This window comes from Adiantum capillus-veneris, chromosome 9 (assembly GCF_014529385.1).
Source record: "Adiantum capillus-veneris isolate H3 chromosome 9, ASM1452938v2, whole genome shotgun sequence".
Lineage (NCBI taxonomy): Eukaryota > Viridiplantae > Streptophyta > Polypodiopsida > Polypodiales > Pteridaceae > Adiantum > Adiantum capillus-veneris.
In genome coordinates, this window is record NC_140939.1 from 151210303 (window position 1) to 151227965 (window position 17663).

General features: G+C 39.4%; 1 pseudogene; it reads left to right on the plus strand.

Moving 5' to 3' along the window:
• Window positions 1-17663, plus strand: part of LOC147451381 (uncharacterized) — a 52396-nt pseudogene that overhangs the window by 34225 nt on the left and 508 nt on the right.

Below are 17663 nucleotides of genomic sequence, written 5' to 3' on the forward strand. Positions count from 1 at the left end.
TTTCTTCGTCCTACTTCTTCATGAAGCGTCCGCGATCGTTTTTCTTATTTTGGCATTAACTTTTTCGAGAAGATTTAGATTTTTGCTCGTCGTATTGTGTCCGTCAATCTTGCGTCTCACGCCACTCTATTTTGAGGACTCGTTTATTATTAACGTCTCTTTTACCCTACTTTTTTTTGGGTGACGTCTCTCACATCTTTGGACGTTCCTTGAGCATTCTTCTTACGTTTATCGTTGACAGAACACAGTACTCATATCTCTCTCATTCTCAATTGCGGCCTTCACCATATATGGTGTGCAGATTCTGCGATCTTATCTTATACGTCTTCTCGCAACAAGATATGGCTATGAATATTCTCGTCAATGGCTTTCCTTCTGGCCAGCGTTCTGTTCCTCCTTTCCAAGGTCAAGGATTTCTAGGCTGGAAAGCAAATATGTTGTTAATTCTTGAAGGCGATGAACTCTCCGATGTTGTTCTAGGAAATCGTGTTTGTCCGCCTCAGCCTGTTGATACGGATAATGATAACGTGCGTATCACTGAAGGACCTATATTTGAAGATTGGAATGTTGTCTATATGGATTGGCAATGACGTGATAAAGCAGCTCGTCGGTATATTATTTCTGCTCTTACTGATTCCCTTTTGCTTGATATGTATGAACTGAATACTTCCCACGACGTATGGAAGTACCTTATTGCAAACTTTCAGAAGAAATCTGTTACAGAAATACTTTATTTGAGAGGGTTGCTTAACAAGTTACAATATGAAGTTGGTACTGCCATGATGGGACATATTGAATCTTTCAAATCTATTATTAATCAAGTTGCTGCTACCGGTGATCCTGTTCCACAAAAGCAACTGATTACACTTCTCCTTGATACGGTGAAGGACTCTTCTTATGATAACATTGTTACTATTCTCTCTAATAAAGATGGTCTTGATTTCGACCAAGCTTGCATGTCTTTAATTGAATACTCTCAACGTCAAGAACGTCGAAATGCTAGTCACGATACAGCTATGATTTCACAAGAGGAGACTGAGTCACAACAGATGAAACGTGCTTTTTATGCTCGAAGGCGTCCATTTCAACGAGGAAACCGCAGAGGTGGCCGTCGTGGTAATATTTTCTCTCGTCTCAAATTTCCTAATAAGCAATGTTCTTACTGCAACAGAAATGGCCATACTAAAGATGATTGCTGGGCACATCAATATGATGAACACAATATTACCACAAAACAACCACGTTTATCTAGAGACTCTTCTTCTTCTTCTTGTGAATATTGTGGACGATCTGATCATCCCACTCATATGTGCTATAAGCGTCGATTCGACACAGATCGGAATAGAGCATACGCTACTGAACATCAAAACAACATTGTACCAGAAACAAGTTGCGTCCTATGTTCAGTTGCTCCAGACAGAATACTTCATGTACGTGATGGATCACTTTTTATTGTCGATTCTGGTGCTACAGGAAATATGACATATCAGTCTAAGTGGCTCCATAACTATCATCCACTACCAGTTCAACGTGTTGTTTATCTTGTTGATGATACTACTTGTCAAGTAAAGGGTATTGGAGACTTATATCTTGGTACCTTATCTTCTTCCACTCGAATTTTGCGAGGAGTATTACATATACTAGATCTTCAACGTAATCTTCCTTCAGTTGCTAGACTTGTTGATCTTGGTCTGTTTGTTGGATTTGATCATACCAAATGCCGAATTGAGAAAGATGGACAGACTATAGCCACTGCTCCTCGAAACGGTAATTTGTTTGAACTCTCTCTCAACGATGCTGTAGCAAATATTGTCACTACTCCAGGTGATCATGATTGCAAAGTATGGCATCACTGTTTTGTTCATGCTGATTTCTCAAAACTCCTTGATCTTCAACGTCGTGATCTTGTTCATGGCATGGATCTTAAAGCCCATCCCCATATGGGAATTTGTGAATTTTGTGCTCTTGGGAAACACAATCGTAAACCCTTTCCTCTTTCAAATACAACTCATTCTCATGACATATTGGATCTTGTTCATACTGATATATGTGGACCTCTACCTTCTTCGAGATCACAATATCGCTACTTCATTACTTTCATTGATGATTTCTCAAGGTATACGACTGTATTTCTACTTAGACAAAAATCTGAAGCCTTATCTGTTTTCAAACAGTTCCACAAGGCTGCGGAACTTCAAACTTGTCGTCGCCTTAAGAAGCTTTGTAGTGACAATGGAGGCGAATATGTTTCTCGAGAGTTTGTGAGTTACTGTGCTGACAATGGAATTCATCATAACCACACTATGCCATATTCGCCTCAACAGACTGGTATTGCTGAACGAAAGAATCGCACTATTCTCAATGCTGTAAGATGTATGCTGATTCATTCTGGTTCATCTCGTGTTTTCTGGGCTGAAGCTACTTTGACAGCAGCATTTATTCAGAATCATCTTCCTACTACTGCACCCTCTGGTAAGATACCCATCACAGCATGGACAGGTGACATTCCTTCTGGATCTCATTTTCGAACCTTTAGATGTATTGCTTATATTCATGTTCCCAAAGAAACATGAACAAAGCTTGATGCTCCTGGTCTTAAAGTTATTTTTATTGGATATTCTGACACTTCCAAAGGCTACAAATTCTATGACCCTTCCTCCAAGAAAGTAATTGTGAATCGTGATGCTACTTTTAACGAACAGCTTATGGGAGGCTCATGGTCCATGGATGATTTGAATGATACTAAATCATTGCTTCAGGCTTTTCCATTTCTTTCAGAAGATGAAACTCTTCCTATAGAGCAACTTCCCTCTTCACAACAATCCATTCCAAATGTTTCCAATGATGATATTGATATTTTTGTTGATCTGCCTATTGATTTTGAACATGGCTCATGTCATGTTTATGATGAAGATATTGCTGATAATGCTTTTTCTACTTCTAAGATCCCGTTGCTTATGATGAAGCTATCTCTTCACCACAAAAGGATCAATGGAAAGAGGCTATGGAAGCAGAGTACGATTCTCTTATCTCTAAAGGTACATGGATACTAACTGAATTACCTTCTGGTCGTACAACTATTAAATGTAAGTGGGTGTATAAGACAAAAGTAAAAGCAGATGGATCTTTTGACAAGTGCAAGGCGCGTTTAGTTGCAAAAGGTTAATCCCAAGTAGCTGGTGTTGATTATCAAGAGACTTTTTCACCAGTTGTTCGTATTACAAGTGTTCGAGTTTTGTTGGCATTTGCTGTTCAATTTGATTTATAGGCTCATCAAATGGATGTGCGAACTGCTTTTCTTAATGGTGACTTGGAAGAGGAAATTTATATGGAACAACCAAAAGGGTTTGTTATTCCAGGTAAAGAAGACCTTGTTGCTCAACTCCATAAGGAACTATATGGTCTCAAACAAGCTTCACGAGCCTGGCATACAAAATTTGATCTTTTTCTCACCTCTAAAGGATTCATCTCTTGCTCGTCAGACCCCAACTTATACATAAAACGCCAAGGTAGCCGTTTTGTGATTCTTGCTCTTTATGTGGATGATACCATCCTTGTTTCCAATGATTTGGGATTTCTTCAGTAAGTGAAAAAGTTATTATCTTCTGCATTCGATATGGTGGATCTTGGAGAGATTCACTCTTGTCTTGGCATTCAAATCCAACGGAACCGTACAAAAGGTATTTTATTCCTTCGACAGTCAAAGTTTATTGCAGATACTATTCAAAAATTTGGTATGGAATCTGCACATTCAGCCAATACACCTTGTCTTGCGAGCTCTACGAAGAATACTTCTGACAATGGCAGTCAACTTGTCACAAATCAACCTTATGCTAACTTGATTGGATGTCTTCAGTTTTTTGGCATGAACACTTGTCCTGATATTCTGTTTGCTGTTAATTATCCTTGACAACATCTTGCATGTCCTTCTCTTAAGCATTGGTCTGCTGCAAAGCGTGTATTGAAATACTTGAAAGGCACTACAGATTTTGGTTTAGTCTATCGACGACAACTCACATCGGATTCTATGCAATCTCTTTCTCTTTTGGGTTACACAGATGCAGACTGGGCAAGCTCACATTTATCTATGCGATCTACTAGTGGAAATTGCAGCTCGTGAGTTGATTTGACTTCGACAAATGCTGGTTGATATTGGTCACTCTCCTCTTTCTAGGACACCCTTGCGATGTGACAACCAAAGTGCTATTAGTCTTGCAAAAGACTATGTTCAACATAATAAGTCAAAGCACATTGCTATCCATTATCATTATGTCAGGTATGAAGTACGCAAAGGAACCATTATGGTTGAACACTGTACAAGTGACCAGATGATTGCAGACATTTTGACCAAAGGCGTCAATGAGTCACGTTTCATCCTCTTGCGCTCAGAGCTTGGAGTTGCTTCGGCCTCACTCTTTCTAGATTAGCTTCTTTGCTATTGTAATAGCTTTGTACATATGACATTGTAATCTTTTAGGTACCATGCACTATGCACACTCCACATTTGCACCTTGTGATATCTAAGTCACTTGAATATTTGTACATAGATGCACAATTCACTTTCACATCATCACCGTTGGTTCATATTTCACATTGTATAGGGGCTTGGGTTTTTCCCTTGAACTCCCCAAGGGTTTTTTCATCCAAAGATAGAGACCTTTGTTTGAGTGGGGGTTTTGGAGCTATATATGGCTCACTCTACTAAACTTGGTCTCACCTATATATTTGTATCTTGTCCTCAATATGAATCAGTCTTTGGGAGCGTATATGGTGTGTCTCTTGTCTCGTCTCTCTCTCTTTCTCTCTACATCTCAACATACACCCACAGATCAAATTGCTTAATTATAGAGAGTAGTGGAGTGGGTTTAGCATAGCAAAAATGCCTAGGGATAGCTCCTTTCAGACTTCTTATGGCTCAATAATGGTAAAGTCGTGGGGAAGTCTAAAAAGACCCCATTTTTAAGACCAAATCTCCCGAGGTGTGCACCATTTCCCACATAGTGGGCTCAACAAAACGGATAATAGATCCCAGTCCTTACCCTAATAGAATTAACAACATCAACCATTAATAGGCTACTTAAGGACCTCTCTTCTTAACACTAGAATGGTAACCTAACAGGACATAAAAATGTTGTTTCAGGGTTTTGGGAAAATTTTCCAAAACCATAGTAGATCCACTCATTTTGAAAAATCATTTCATGAGCTTATAGTTCAATAACTACTACACATGGAAAAAATGAGAAACTTGTAATTTTTCTCATCCCTTGGTCACTACAAGCCTCCAAAGTTGATGGACCAATGCATTTTGCCCAAAATAGCAATTTCTTACGGTTGATTGCATATAAATAAGAGTGGAGATTTTTGTAAGGCATGAGATAAAATGCCCCGTTAACTTCAATGGGTTGGTGACCAAAACATATGGTTGCTTTTACCTCACTAAATTTTCTTTGGTAAAAAAAAATAGGTACAAAAAGGTTGCATTTTTACCATTCTGCGGACCTATCATCCAAGTTTCTATAGTCACGCTCAATACAGATACTATATACATGTTTTCTTAGTTCTTTTTGGGCCTCTGGATTCAAAAGGAGCCATGGAGCATGTCAAAAGGATAATGGATCTCTTACAATTGGAACCTTGGGGGCAATGATAAAGTGTTAATACAGCAAGCATGAAAAAATTGGGTTTAGCATTATGACCGCTAGAAACCCATAGAAACTACTCAATATCTAGCCAAGTTTGTAGTCTATGATTAGATATGGTTACTACCTTCAAAATACACACAAATGGCCTAAGAAACTACCAATATTGAGAAAGTTATACTTGCTACTCTAAAATGTATTGTATTCTTCAGCAATCAAAAAACTCAACCATCATCATATACTATGCTATATAGCATATTAGGTCCCCCAAAACTCAAGGAAGATTAGCTTTATGTTATACATTACACTTACACAATAAAAATTGAATTTGGATATCAAGAAAGCCACCAAAAAAATAATAAAAGTGCTAATTTTGGCCAAAAAACAGGATTATGCAATTCTTGTAAATTGGTCATAACTTTTAATTTTAACACTTAGCTCTCCCTACAAGCATCAAAACATGTTGAGAATTGTGAAGGCCTAACCTCTAGCCATCTAAACCTCACAAACATGAAGTTTAGAGTGGTATAGTTGCCAAAATTTGAAAAAAAAAGCTAAAAACAGGACCTGTTTTTTCACAGAGTTTAGGTTCAAAAATGTTGTGCAAGAGTAAGGTTAATGGTGAGATCGATACTCAAAAAAAAAATGCTAAGTTTTTTTCAGCTCATAAGGCAACTTTGTGGATATATAGCACCTAGAAATTCATTTTCATACTCTTCAAATAATTCAAGCAAAATGGTCACTTAACAGGACACAAAAGTGTCCAAGGACATAAAAGTGTCCTGTTAACATTCTAGTGTTAAGCAAGAAAAGGGAAACCAAATGCTTTGATACCAATGTAATGTAGAGTGAGCATTTTTTTGAGGTTACTTTGAGAACTTGGAAATGAACTTACTTGATTGTAGCAACAAAAACATAGTACTTAATTAACTTGGCATGAACAGTTTGCAAGAGAGAGAGTATTAGAGAACATGACAGTAGATGAGGACCAGATTTACTTGAAGCCGATACCCCCTCTTAAAGGTGTTTGTATTATAGATTCTCCCATCAAGAGCGACTTTGTTACAATACAATCTTTGTGTTCGTTGTGACCTTGGTGATGCTATGAAGATGGAAAGCTTCATGCATCACGAGGTTAACATGTACATAAACTCTGCAAAAAGAATTAACTATCCCAAGCCTCAGTCCCAAGGCCTCAAACACCTTCGAAGGTGGAGAGAGTTAGTAGGGAATGAGGGTAGGGAAGAGGAAGAAGAAACATTCCATACGAGAAAGAACTAGTTCCTCACTTATCACTACTCTTCTTGCTTAGCATAGCATAATAGCATAATAATGAAGATGAAGAAGATGGAAAGCTTAAGTATTGAAGCATGGCTCTTGGTTGGATTTATATTCCATAGCCAAGAGTGTTGGTGTAGGCTCTCCACTTCTCAAGAAAAGGAGATGGAGCTCTTGCACTTTGCAATCCATACAATGAGAGAATGTGTGTATGTGTGTGTGGGAGAGTATACCCCCCCTCTCATGCTTGGTCCACACTCCCCCCCTCTCTCTCTATCTCTCTCTCTCTTTCGTATTATTTTATTATTTCATTTGGACATGTGTGCTCTTTTTCCTCTTTGAGAAAAAGAACTTAATTATTTATTTTTATGTATCTAAATTCTCATTGGATCCCTTTAAAATCTAACCAATAGCATTCAATCACATCATGAGGACCACATGTGGAGGATCATTTGAACATGTGTCTAATATGCAGATTAAGTCATTTGGTTGCACTGAATACCTCAAGAAATTAGTCAATCAAGCAAGCATGTGTCTTTTATGCTTCTTATGTCATTTGTTTTGAATTGAATACTTTAAGCCTTAGTCAATCAAGCATGGACGTTCATGCCTCTTGAGAATTTATCTTTGAATTTAACATTTAAAAAACCTTAGTCATTTAAACATAAAAATCACCTCAAGATTTGGGAAAGATTCCCACCACTTTTTTAAGCGTTTTAGCACCTCATGCTTGGGTACGATTCCCACCTCGAGGTTAGCCCTAGCTTGTGTAAGGTCAAAAGACTTTTTAACACTAACTTTTGGAGGTCTTTAATGAAGCTACTCCTAAGGTCTTTTAAGCTCCATTAGATGCACATTGCTCTTTGATAGACTACCTCCGTTTGGACCCCTTTTGAGATGTAACCATCTCTCCTCTTGATCTCTTGCTGAGGTAAATCTAAAAGCACTTATTGCACATTGCTCTTTGGTAGACCGTCTCCTTTTGAGCACCTGTTGAGATGCAACCATTTCTCCTTTCGGTCCCTGTTGAGATAGGTCTAGAAGCACATATATATATACTAGCTCTTGTTCCCATTTTATCTTCCCATATTAAGTGATCATTTTAATATGAGAAAATCATTTGGTAAAGATAGATATTATATTTTATGACATAAGATGCCAACCTCGTGGATCTTATTATAAGTAAGCTGATAAGATATCAGATTGTGAACACCTTACGGAGAAGGAATACATGAAAGAGAGCACTGAGGAAGAATTACTCAAGGTGGAGGAATATAAACCCTTATCTCAATGATGGAAGATATTGTTTTTCAATCTTGGGATGTAAAACGGTTAAAATCCCGGAAAAAGTTTTGGAAGGGAGTTAAAGGGTTAATAAAGTTAGCTATTGAGGTATCTAGGAGCATCATCTAGATGCCCACAGCAAAAAAGACCAAGCTTGAGGGAAGAAGTTGATGTTCTATGGAGAGGGTGTGGATGGGTAAAGGGGCATCCTCTCTATTGTGGATGGGGACCTAGGGCCAAAAGTGATCATGAATCATCCCTCTAGAAGATTCCTAAGAGTGAGAGTCAAAGGGGTGGATCATCCACTCACAATAATAAACATATTAGCCCTTGCAATTTTTAAGACAGAGCCACATACTTAGATTGAAGGGAAGTGGCTCATACTAGGAGACTTCAATATGGATGAGAAGATGAAGGCTAGAACAGGCTGCTTGCTTTTGCTAGTTGGTTTGGAAAAATGTAAATGGATGAGCCTATACAAAAAATGGGCTCTAATGGAATTGTGGGAGGTTGGCCCATAACATGCCAGGCTTCACATACATCAACCTAAAATATGCCCGAACAACATCCCGACTGGATAAAATCTATTGTTCTCACAGTCGATATTTTATGATATTTTATGATTTATTGCAACTGACAGGTGGAAAAGACTAGACCCAGCTTGGCCTATGCAAATTTATTTGTATATCATGTACATTTTATTATTCAAGTGCTCTTTTATGAGCTTTGGCCAATTATGACCGGCCGGCCAGTTTGTAACCAATTTGACCATTCAAGAAATCTATAAAACAAATACGTGCAAGAGGGAAATGGTCACTCTTGCACGGGGGGAGATTGCACCCAATTTCTGCATTGCTCTTCTTATCTCTCCCCTCATCTCTCTCACCGTGCCGGCGTAGCACTCCGCTCTAGGAGGTGCGCTTACACGTGTTCTTTCACTCTCTATCGCTCTCTGTCTCTCTCTGTCCGCGTATATCGTCGATTATGTGCTCGTGGATGCGGCAGGTATGCAGATCTATCGCTTTATTGTCTGTAGTGTGTTATTTTACGTATTTTGCAGGCCTTCCGCGCTCCCGACTATAGCAGTGGTATCAGAGCCGAGGCTATGCTCCCAGACTGAACAATCTGAGAAGCAACAACTAAGTGGTTTTTCTTTCTTATGTTTGTAGATTTTGCTAATTGCTTCACTTAATGTTGATTGCATGATACAATTAATGTTTTTTGGTCGAAATTTAAGAGAGTCCTTTCTTTATCACCATAATTTAGTGCTTGTTGATGTAAATATTGTGTTAATTAAACACAAAGAAAAACACGGATTAAACTAAAAATCATGTCGAGATGATTAGTGACGACAAAGAGGAGTAATACATAGCATTTAGTAGGTCGATATTAAAGAGAGCAGAACCTTACTCGAGAGGGCTTAGCGACAGTTTACATTATAGGATTACAAGGCAACAGTTTAAGATTTTACAAAGGTTAAACGGCTTAGACAAGAATACCGGATCAGAAGATAAAGAATTCCAAGTGAACTTTTGATGTTGTGTTTAAACTTGAGCCCGGGATGATGAAGAGGAGAGAGTTATAATCATAATCGTTAGCAGGAAGCAAGGCATGCCTGCTATGGAAAAACCCCATATGCGACTCCCTTGGTCGCCATTGCTTGAGGAAGAATAAAGGTGTTCACTCGTTGCAATTATTGGAGGTTGGACTTACTAGAGTACCGCACGAGCCAATCCTAGTAGTAGTCATCAACAACCAGTGACCTCCGTAAGCTGCCATGCACGAACCTCATCCTTCCATTAGTGTGTGGAGCACTAAACCTACGGGTTTGGAGTTGTCAAACTTCACCTCCCATTATTTAAGTTGGCTTGCACGCTTTAATATTATTTCACTAATAGCATTTTGCAAGAATTTAAATCTTGAGTGTTCAATAACTTTTGTACTCTCAATGAAGAGGTTATGACCAAGTGGGTAGACTTGTGGACAATGGCAAAGGCAAGGCGTTTGCAAGAGAGAGAAGCATGGAAACAAGTCCATGGAGGAAGATGGGCATCCCTAGTGCCTAGACACGTGGCATGTTTCCTAGATCTCATTAGTGAAGAGTGGACTCATGAGAGAATGACTGAAGCAAAATTTTGCAAAGAAGACATCACCGACAAAGAATGGGAGTATGCACGAGGCTGTGTACCAAAGGTGGAGTACTCATATACCTAAACCATATTGTATAGTTTTTACTTGATTTTATCTTTGTAATTGATAAAAGATATGTTCCTATTTTGTGTCTTTCCTATAACTCTATGTGGTCAAAGGGTCATCACTTTTGTATGCGCCACATTGACGAGCGTAGAACGTCCACCATGGTTTGTGGCATCATGGGTAGCTTTGACACAAATGGTGGTGAAGCCAGGTATTGTGGAACTATTGAAAGGATACTAAAGGTTAGTTTTAGAACCTTTCATACATTCATTTTCTAGTGCAAGTGGTTTGCAAAATGTGTATACACGACATGAGAATGGACTCTACATGGTGGACTCTAGTGTAAATCACACATGGAGGTATAAAAATTTAGTTGTGCCATGCAATTGTGAGCAAGTGAGTGACTAACTTTTTTATTCTTATCTGCTTGTAACATTGATTATAATACCAATACTACTCACTTTGAGCTTCTATATCTTCTATAGGTCATCTATATCCCAACAATCCACCAACCAAAACTTTGGTTTGTAATTCTCGTAACACCTCGGGGGAGAACCATTGTTTTCACTAATGAAGTGGAGACCATCTTCGATCCTCTTCCACCTCCTACTATGGATGAGGGAGAGAGGTCGAGGGAGGTCAATGAATCAAGTCGGGGGTCCCCAAGTCTTAGCAAGGATGATTGTCATGATGATCAATATGATGAGATGAAGCATGATAAATTCGAAGATGATGAAGCCAACGCGTCCACAAATGATAATTATGTTTCTTTATTTATTGATTTAGGAGCCATGGGCTTAGAATTGGATGATGATTCTTGTAGGGATCTTTTGGAAGATGATTCATAAACATTTTGCATACTTTAAGTTATGAATTTTTTTGGTCATCCATTCATCGATCTCTCTCCCCCCTTCTTCCTCTCTTTAATTTTGTGAATCATGCTAAATTATGTTAGTCAAGTAAGAGTGATTAGTTTAGTTGTAACCAATTAGCTATAACGAAGTGTAGTCCCACATAGCTAGCTATTGTTCCATGTTTTCATATCTCTTTTGTTAAAATTTGAAAATTTCATATAATGTTCTTTACCTTCTATTAAGAGGAGGGAAACACCAAAATTTGAAGGGGGGGGGGGTGTTTAAGCAGGAATTTCAATGTTTAGGCGCTAAATTGTGCTTCAAAAATAAACGCGGTAATAGTAGCGGCAATATTAAAGGTAACTTTTGCGGTAATAGTTACAAAAATAACAATGGTAATATTTGAAATGAAAATAAAAACACGTCCTCCTCTCTCTCTCTCCAACTGATTTTGGCCCTTCTCTCTACAAAACGCGGTAAACTTTCATAGTGCCTCTCCTCCATCGCCCTACTGGCTAGCTGCCATCCTCTAAGCATGTAACCGCCTGACCTAATCTCTTCATATTCAAATTGTACTGCGTAGATAACAGCGAGGAACGCAGTGTTGTTGTGATCATGCACGATGACAATAGTGGGAAGACGAAGAGAAGGAGATCTCATGAGAGAGGAGAGCACTAGAGTGATCAGTGAGTGTGTGTGTTTGAGTGAGAGAGAGAGAGAGAGAGAGAGAGAGAGAGAGAGAGAGGAAGAGACAGGGAGACCTCGCTATCTGATTTTTCTTGCTCGCTATTTTTGGTAATTTTTTCTAAGACCATGTGGAGCAACGAGAGAGCACTATTTTGAATCTATCTATATGCTAGCGTGACCCTAATCATACTGAGGAACTCCATGAAAGATATATGTTTTACATGTCTTACTAAGAAATACATATTGTACATGGTAGAATATGACCAGTAAGTGGAGCTTATGATGTGACACGGGTAGCATTGATCAATTAGATGCCTACATTCAAGAGACAATTGTGCTAAATTGCCAAATAACATGACCTTAACCTATCTCTTTAATCTCTCTCTCTTTGCGTCTCTCTTTCTCTCTTACTCTATCTCTCTCTCTCTTTCTCTCTATTCTTGTGCGCTCCTTGCCACACTGTCGAAGCAAGGGACTTGCCGATACACCGTGTGCGAGCCACAAATGGCTCCAAGCACACAACAAGACTAATCTAGCAAGCTCAAAAGAGGGCAATGGTGTGTCACTCACCGCTCTATGCTCCTGCCATGGAGGATTCCTCCCTGCAATGAAGAAGAAGCTGCAGTCGTGCCGCACTCAACCGCTTCGCCGCCGTTGTGCCTTCGTAATGCTCGATCGCACACACACTCTCCCTCTCTGTCTCTCTCTCACATACACACACACGAGGAGGTGAAGAAGAAGAAGATGGAGATGGAGATGGAGCAAGAGCACTCTTCTATTGCACAAATGAGAGAATGAGTGAATTTTAGGTTTAGTTGGCTTTTATATGAGCTCACCCCATTCACACTTGGGCGCCCATGCTTAGCCAACTAATCCCTTGAATGTCCCAGTTAGAGTGCGCCTCTCATCGGCGATCACTCTTACCCTTTTCCTATTGGTCCGACAAGCCCGGTACCTGACTCTACCAAATACATAATACACGTCCGTCATAGGTGATGGGGTGTCCGTGATCCATGAGGGTTAACAATTCTCTATTTCTCTCCCTCTATTCTCTCTCTCTTTCTCTCTATTCTCTATTTATCTCCCTCTACTCTCTCTCTCTCTCTCTATATATATATATATATTCTCTCCCTCGCTCTTTCCATCTATCTCTCTTCTCCCTCTCTTTCTCTATTCTATTTCCCTCTCCCTCTGTATTCCCTCTCATTCTCTCTCTCTCCCTCTCTCTCTCTCTCTGTGTCTCTCTATTCTCTCTATCTATCTCTCTCTCTATATATATTCTATGTGTGTGTGTGTGTGTCTTTCTCTCTTACCTTATCTCTCTGTCTTTCTCTCTATCTATCTATCTCTTCCTCTTTCTCTCTATCGCTCTTTCTCTTTCTCTCTTACTCCACCTCTCTCTCTTTCTCTCCATTCTCTCTCTATGTCTATCTCTCTTTCCCTTTTTCTCTCTCTTTCTCTGTTTCTTTATTCTCTCTCTCTCCCTCTCTTTCTCTTTCTCTTTCTCTCTCTCTTTGTCTTCTCTATCTATCTATTTTTCTAACTTACACTATTTTGACACTACTCTAACATTCAACATTTTCCTCTCTCTCTCTCTCTCTCTCTACATTAGGACTTATTTAATGGTTATTTAACAATACCCATTAAATCATTCCTAATCTCTCTCTCTCTCTCTCTATCTCTCTCTCTCTCTCTCTCTCTGTGTATGTGTGTGTGTGTGTGTGTGTGTGTGTGTGTGTGTGTGTGTGTGTGTTAATCATACACCAAGCAAACAACCAATTGCACACCACCACCTATGAACTAATCTCATGCCAACAACAAGAATTATTACCGCATTTTCACAACAATCGTGTGCAGAAAAGAAGGCTCTACTTTTCACACTAGTCGTAAATCCCAAACAATGGATGAGGTATGCACAATTTATGCATTTTTTCATTTTTGTGTGTGTGTGGCGGTAGAAAATAATAGGGAAAAGGGGGGGGGGGGGGGAGAAGGGGAGGATATTAGGTATTTACTACGTCGCATTGAAGAGTGGGTTCCCAACTAGGTTGAGCATCCAATGTCGTTCGCGGATAGCCCCCAATCCTAAACCGTCTCCGCAATCGATCCGAATAGAATGTATGTGTGTGTGTGTGTGTGTGCGCGCGCTTTCACCATTGTGTGTGTGTGTGTGTGTGACATTCTCTTTCTTTCCCTTCCCTTAATTTACATTGTAGTTCATTCTGCCGATGAGTATGTGTATATGTCGGGAAAACAAATTGAGGGATGCTATTTTTAAGTTTGGACAGCTAGTAAGGTACACCACAAGACTCCACTCAACTACACTTTTTATATGTACACAATAAGCTAAACTAGCAGTTAGTATCTTCTTATGTGTTTTCTTGAAGATTTATGAGATCCAAGGAAATTGAAATAGCCGCTATCCCTGCTGCTCAAACACTAGCAACAAAAATTGTTTGTGCCATTGAGGATGCATTTCTTCAATTGGTCCTTCTTAGTCAAATCCATCCCTTGGTTCACGTTGTGGAGGATATTTCTATATGTGGAGTAGTGCACGCAGGATGGATGTTCTTTTTACAAAGGTTTTTAAAGACTCTCAAAGATTTTGTGCGGTTGCGGTCTCAACTAGAGGCATGTATGGCCAAAGGGTGGCTTTGCAAGAGGCATTTGTTTATATCTCGTCGTATTTGGCACAAGTTGATCCTTCAATGACTCACGTGTGGTGAAACGAGGAAGATGAAAGGATGACTTCACACTTTCCAAGTGGAAAGGGAAAATTATTTAACATGGATATGAATCCATCCTCAGTGTTCAATAACTTTTGTATTCTCAATGAAAGGTTATGAACAAGTGGGTGGAGTTGTGGACAATGGCAAAGGCAAGGTGTTTGCAAGAGAGAGAAGCATGGAAACAAGTCCATGGAGGAAGAAGGGCATCCCTAGTGCCTAGACAGGTGGCATGTTTCCTAGATCTCATTAGTGCGGAGTGGACTCACGAGAGAATGACTGAAGCAAAATTTTGCAAAGAAGACATCACCGACAAAGAATGGGAGTATGCACGAGGCTGTGTACCAAAGATGGAGTACTCATATACCTAAACCATATTGTAAAGTTTTTTCTTGATTTTATCTTTGTAATTGATAAAAGATATGTTCCTATTTTGTGTCTTTCCTATAACTCTATGTGGTCAAACGGTCATCACTTTTGTACGCGCCAAATTGACGAGCGTAGAACGTCCACCATGCTTTGTGGCATCATGGGTAACTTTGACACAAATGGTGGTGAAGCCAGGTATTGTGGAACTATTGAAAGGATACTAAAGGTTAGTTTTAGAACCTTTCATACATTCATTTTCTAGTGCAAGTGGTTTACAAAATGTGTCTAGACGACATGAGAATGGACTCTACATGGTGGACTCTAGTGTAAATCACACATGGAGGTATTAAAATTTAGTTGTGCCATGCAATTGTGAGCAAGTGAGTAACTACCTTTTTTATTCTTATTTGCTTGTAACATTGATTATAATACCAATACTACTCACTTTGAGCTTCTATATCTTCTATAGGTCATCTATGTCCTAGCAATCCACCAACCAAAACTTTGGTTTGTAATTCCCGTAACACCTCGGGGGAGAACCATTGTTTTCACTAATGAAGTGGCGACCATATTCGATTCTCTTCCACCTCCTACTATGGATGAGGGAGAGAGGGAGAGGGAGGTCTGTGAATCAAGTCGGGCGTCCCCAAGTCTTAGCAAGGATGATTGTCATGATGATGAATATCATGAGATGAAGGATGATAAATCCGAAGATGATGAAGCCAACGCATCCACAAATAAAAATTATGTTTCTTTCTTTATATATTTAGGAGCCATGGGCTTAGAATTGCATGATGCTTCTTGTAGGATCTTTTGGAAGATGATTCATAAACATTTTGCATACTTTAAGTTATGAATTCTTTTGGTCATCCATTCATCTCTCTCCCCCTTCTTCCTCTCTCTAATTTTGTGAAGCGTGCTAAATTATGGTAATCAATTAATAGTGATTAGTTTAGCTGTATCCAAGTGTAGTCCCACGTAGCTAGCTATTGTTCCATGTTCTCATATGTCTTTTGTTAAAATTTGAAAATTTCATATAATGTTCTTTAGCTTTTATTAAGAGGAGGGAAACACCAAAATCTGAGGGGGGGAAGGGGAATAGAAGGATGTTTAAGCCAGAATTTCAATGTTTAGGCACTAAATTGCGCTTCAGAAATAAACGCGATAATAGTAGCGGCAATATTAGAGGCAACTTTTGCGGTAATAGTCACAGAAATAACTATGGTAATATTTGAAATGCAAAAAAGAAAACCTTCCTCCTCTTTCTCCCTCTCTAATTGATTTTGGCCCTTCTCTCTACAAAACGCGATAAAAGACCGTGATAAACAATTAGAGATTTTCATAGTGCCTCTCTTCCATCGCCCTACTAGCTAGCTGCCAACCTCTAAACATGTAACCACCTGACCTAAGCTCTTCATAGTCAAATTGTAGTCCGTAGATAACAGCGAGGAACACAATGTTGTTGTGATCATGCACGGTGACAATAGTGGGAAGACTAAGAGAAGGAGATCTCATGAGAGAAGAGAGCACAAGCGTGATCTGTGAGTGTGTTTGTGTGTGTGTGTGTGTGTGTGTGTGTGTGTGTGTGTGTGTGTGTGTGAGAGAGAGAGAGAGAGAGAGAGAGAGAGAGAGAGAGAGAGAGAGAGAGAGAGGAAGAGAGAAGGAGACCTCGCTATCCGATTTTTCTTGCTCGCTATTTTTGGTAATTTTTGCTAAGACCATGTGGAGCAATGAGAGAGCATTATTTTGAATCTATCTATATGCTAGCGTGACCCTTATCATATTGAGGAGCTCCATGAAAGATATATGATTTACATGTCTTACTAAGAACTAGTCTTGCTTGGTGGTCCTTTTCCGTACATAATCTGACAGATTTTGGAGCATAGCTGTTTACTTGGTTAGTTGGCTGTGATTGTTTTTTCCTTAGGTTTTGTTGTGGTGACACGAGAAAATGAGTAGAACCTATTGATAGGCACCAATAATAGCTCAATGCTTGGGACTTGATGAGCATTGGGAAGAAGGAGGTTGTGTCCTAGAGTGCTCCATATATGACAAAGAGCTACTAAACGGGGTAATTGAATCGAGAAAAAGGGCTGCAACTTAACCTACTTTGGTAGTTATTTGCAGATTGCACCATCAACCTAGTAATATCGACCATTTAGTCTCTAAATTGTGGAACCATCTTTGAGACACCCATCCTCTCAATCAAGCATAGTCAAGTAACAAACTATATAAAAAAAATTACACTGCTAACCTGATAATCGTGTACGGATGTCATCCAATTATGCAAGCCTGCGGACAATGTTTGAGTCGAGCTACAAAAAAGCAGTGTGAATAGCTAAATATATCATCTTGCAATGAAACGTCACAAACTGAAACTGCAAAGTATATAGTGCACGTCATGCAGAGGTGCCATACAAAAGTATGGTAGAGAGCTGGAACTGTGGTCTCTCCAAAAGTAATAAGAAACGGACGCCGTGCCCTGCCCTGTAGCGTTTATGTGTTGCTCCAAGCAAACGCATAGTCATGGGGTGCTGGATACAGATAACGAACCTTGTAGTGTTGTCGAGTTAAAGGCACTCCCGTACAATTGAAACGTCCACTTTTGTGAATATATGTCCTCCCTGTCA